The following is a 4,966-nucleotide window of genomic DNA, read 5'->3' on the forward strand; positions in this document are numbered from 1 at the left end:
AATTCAGGGAAAGAAAAGGTAATTTTTTTCTTTTTTGTATTGTTTTTATTTATACAATTTAATTACAAAATGATTATAGTTGGGTTTCAGTCATATAAAGAACACCCCTCCTTCACCAGTGGGACATTCCCATCACCAATGCTTCAAATCTCCCACCTCCCTACCCCTGCCTGTATTTGAGACACACATAGATAAGTGATACTATTCTCTCCCTCTGACTTATTTCACTCAGCATAATAGATTCCATGTACATCCATGTATAGGAAAATGTCATGACTTCATCTCTCCTGATGGCTGCATAATATTTCATTGCGTGTATATATACCACAGTTTCTTTAGCCATTCATCTGTTGAAGGGCATCTTGTTGTTTTCAAAGTCTGGCTATTGTAAATATTTTTTAAAATGCTCTAACCATAAGAGGGTGGTAAATTTGACTATTTAAAATTAAGAATGCCTAGTCTAAAGTAAAAATTTACTATAAAGTGACTGACAGAATAATTTATAAACTGGGCAAAGTACAGATGAATGACAAGGGAATAGTATCTAAAATATGAGAAATTTTCACAAACATACAAAATACAAAAATAAAAGTCAAAGATATATGGCAAGTATAATATATATGAAAATATATAAAGTGGAGAAAGAGAATGACCAGTCAAAAATATTCAAACACATCAGTAGTGAGAGTAATGTAAATTATAATTCTAACAGCATACCATTTTCCATTATGAGAATGGCTGAAACTCAAGTGTTTGCTAATGACCATGTAGATCCAATGATTACTAAGTGGAACCAATAGAATTCTAACGAACTACTCACAGAAGTAAAATTTAGTAGGAACATTTAAAAAAACAATAGGGGATTACACAGATATGCAAAAACTAGATAATTTTGAAGATAGCAAAGTATTTCACTACTAGAAAGCCTTAAGCACCAACCAATAAAAATTAGTATTGAACTTCACCAATACTAGTGTGGTCCGACTATGAGCCTTTATACACTACAGAGAAATACCTGCATGGGTACCAAAAGCCTTGTACAATAAAATTTCCAGAAGCATTTTTGGTAATAGTCATTAACAATCAAACGTATGCCTATATAACATTATTTCCACACCACAGTATGTTTTGTAGTTACAATAAAGTCCTGTGTAGTAAATAAATCTCAAAAGCATATTACATAAAAGAAGCCAACCTCAGAACAGTATATATGAGAAATGTATGTAAATTGAATGGTTCTATTTACATAAAGATCAAATCCTAAAAACAACAACTTTCCCACCAATGTTCTCCAGGAAGTGAGACTCTTGACAGAGAGGTTTAAGATTTAAAGATTCTGGAAGTTCTTCAGTGTACATGTCATTGAGTGCACATGGGAGGATGGGAGATTGTGGAAACATTCAGCTGAAAGGAAATAGTAATATAAGATTTGAAATCAGAAAACTTGGATTCCTTTTGTGCGACTGTGACAATGATGTAAGTATAAGATTTGAAATCAGAAAACTTGGATTCCTTTTGTGCAACTGTGACAATGATGAAGTGATTGCTATTTTAGTGAGGTAAGTCATTTTATTTAGGAAATGAGAGAGCTCAAGATGGGATGCAGGCCACTCTATAAAAGATTAAAATGGTGAAGTCATGTAAGCTCTCAGGATATAATAATAGCTACCTCCACTATAACTAGTTACAAATGACTATGTAGGAGATTGTCATGCTTATGAGGGCTTTCAGTGTTTATTCAAAGACTGTAATTGGGCATTAAAAAGATGCAATATTAAATACTTCACAGAACATTGTAAACCCAAAATTTTCAGATGACTATTGTTGAATGCACAGATTATTTCATTAAGTAAATATCTTTCTAAAGGAGTTAAAGACACTTTGTGTATTTTCTGTCACAAAGGTCTTTGACCTCACACAGAAAAAAATTTTTAATCTCTCCCTTTATCAGTCTTCAATTTAACCCAAACTAGTGACAAGATGAAAAGAAAAAGTGGGGTTTTCTTTCCTTATGCTTTTATTGTGAAGTCACTAAGTTGAGTCAGATTTAGAGTTTCATTTATTTATTTTATTAAAGCACATGATTTACAAGGTTATTAATATTGGGGTTTTATACATACTGTGTTCCAGCCCCAGTGTTCCCATCACCAATGTCTTCCTCCCTCCACCAAGATTCCCAGGTTCCCTCCCACCCCCTCCCCAGTCTGTCACCTTGACAGGCATGTTTTGAAGTTAGGTTGTTGAAGTTGGGGTGTCTTTCTTTTAGTGTAGTTTAGTCTGTGGTTTGAAAATGTAGCTCCCCCACTCATTTACAGCCCTGATGGACTAAGATCTTCTTGATCCTGGCTCCTCGTCGTGCTTCCAGTCTATTTCTTCTTCCCTACCCCCTTGATTTCATTCCTTCTCTGCATATGTCCATCTTCTCAGGCCAAGGGTGATCTAGGCAAACCCTTTTAAATATAGCAGTCTCTCTTCAGTTATTCTATAGATCACATATAAGTGAGATCATCCTGTGTTTGTCCATCTTCTTCAGGAATCTATCATTTCACAGATATCGGGATTGGCAACTGTAATAACCATTCTATAGGATTACTGTTGTGTAAATAAAAATACCCCTAGAAATCAAAGTAAATGTCAATGGTAATTCCACCAGTAATACATTTATATAAAGGGTCTTGTGACTGAGAAACATCTTCCAAAATACTTAACTGTTTAACTTTATTTCTGTTTATTCATTTCTATTATCATAGCAGAGGTCACAATTTACAATAATACTAACATTTATGGTTTGAATATACACAGTGACTGTCCCTCATAGAATTTTCTGGCCCACCACTGAAATGCCTAAGATCTACCACGGTGGTTTTTTTATTACTTCTAGTCCACCTCTTCCTCCCACCTTCATCCCTATCACAACAAACTCTTGCTCCAAGATAATGAGAGTGGGAGTACTGGTGAAAATATAAGATTCAGTGGGGAGATGCCAGGTTGAACTAGGATAGTTATTTCACTAAAGTAGGCATGAGGTAAAAATTTGAGGAACTAAAGGAAATAAAGCATATAAAAAAGTACCAAGTATAAAATTTCCCAAAAGGCAACATTCTGATAGAAATGAGAACACAAACAATGGTCTGCAATCAGAAAAAAATCAGTCTTAGGACAGAGTTTCTTAGAAGGATTTAAGGATGTTGAGTCTAATCAACGTTGAAGCAGAGCAAGGCTGAGTTCTTATCAGGCCGAGTGGAATCCTTTATACACATAATTTTCATGTCTTGATTGTCTACTCTTCATAGATTACCTTGCCATGATTTATACAGAAGTAACATTACAAACTACAGTGGGCTGAATCAATGTTCCTTTTCTTGAAAAGAAGCATTGTTGAGCATTTTAGAAATTATTTAAAACATTTTTAAATCCCAGGAGGATCAAGAGCTAGTAAAAAGCAATAATCACAATAATAACAAGCACGTTGAGTCGCTACTATGCATACTGTGACAAGCACTTTGCCTGTCAGCTCATTTAATCCTCAATACATTTGAGAATGTAAGTACCATCATTAACTCTGTTTGGGGACATAGAGGCTCTCCCTTGGCCATCAATCTGGTGGGAGGACAAATCAGGACTTGGCTCTCCCCTGTATGACTACCTATCCCTCCCGTTTGATTGTTTGAGGGGAAGAGGACTTCCAAATAGTACTCAGGGGAGCCAGGAGTCCCTCCCATGAAATCTTAGCCAATGGGGCTGTTCAGTTGGAAGTTAAAATACTCCTAGACTCTGCAGTGCTAGGGATTACTTGGGTCAGCCCTGAGGTGCTATATGGGGCTTTGGTGCTTAGGATAGAACAAGAACAGATGCATGCAGGTCATATGGTTTGACTGCTGGATTATCTCTCTGACTTCACAATCCATTTTCTTTTCAAAATATATTTATTCTGGCTGAAGTCATAGTACAGCATGAAGGGTACTTCCTTTGCATAAGGCCAACCAAGGTTCAATCTCTGGCATCCCATATGGTCACTGGAGACCTACCATGCGTCAAAAGAAATTCTTTTGGGGGGTAGAGACACAGCCAGAGCTACTCTGGGGTCACTTCTGGTTCTGCACTCATGAATAATTCCTTGTGATACTAGGGGGACCAAGCAGCTCTTACTCAGGTGGGCAAACACCCTACCCACTATACAATCACTCTGGCCCCAACAGGAGTAATTCTTGAAAGGAAAGCAGGAGTTACTCCTGAGTACCTCCAGACATCTTTCCCAAACCCTAAGTATATAGATGACTACATTTAAAAATTGATTGAGATTCTGTGGTGTACAATATTAATAATGATTTCTCATGCACATCTATCACCCATGTGTACCTCCCTCTCCCAAGGACCCAGACACCTACTCTCTAAACCTCCATACCTCCACCTCACAGAAATGTTAATTCCAATGGAAATGTACACACCAATGTTCATGGCACACATGCACAAGAGGCAAGTCTTGCAAACCCACCCAGTGTTTGTAGCAACAGGCCATCTCCAAATCCTTGCCAAAATGTTACTTTGGGTAACCTTAAGTTAGCATAACTCCCAGATCACATACTGTTTTAAAATTCACTTCAAAGAGATGACCTTTATGGAACTGAAAGAAGTCATATGTGAGATTGTTAATCCTGAGAGGAAAGTGTTTGCCTAATTACACTTCAGTTGAATAACATGAGCTGGGCTGAAATTTGAGCTCAACTTGTCCTTGCAGGTCCTCTTGTGGTATAATTCAACTACTACACTTTGGAGCTTTGAGCTCTTTTATCATTTTGGAGCTTTTCCAAAACGGAATTGTAAAAAAAAATAAGTCAGCATGGAAAGGCTTAGGAAGTGTTGAGTGAAAAATATATCATTTGAGAAGAGTCTTTGGTCCATTCACAAGTGATTATGCTCAAGACTGAAAGCTGTTTCATCATCTATGTGTCACCCAACTGACATT

This window comes from Suncus etruscus, chromosome X (assembly GCF_024139225.1).
Source record: "Suncus etruscus isolate mSunEtr1 chromosome X, mSunEtr1.pri.cur, whole genome shotgun sequence".
NCBI classification, from domain to species: domain Eukaryota; kingdom Metazoa; phylum Chordata; class Mammalia; order Eulipotyphla; family Soricidae; genus Suncus; species Suncus etruscus.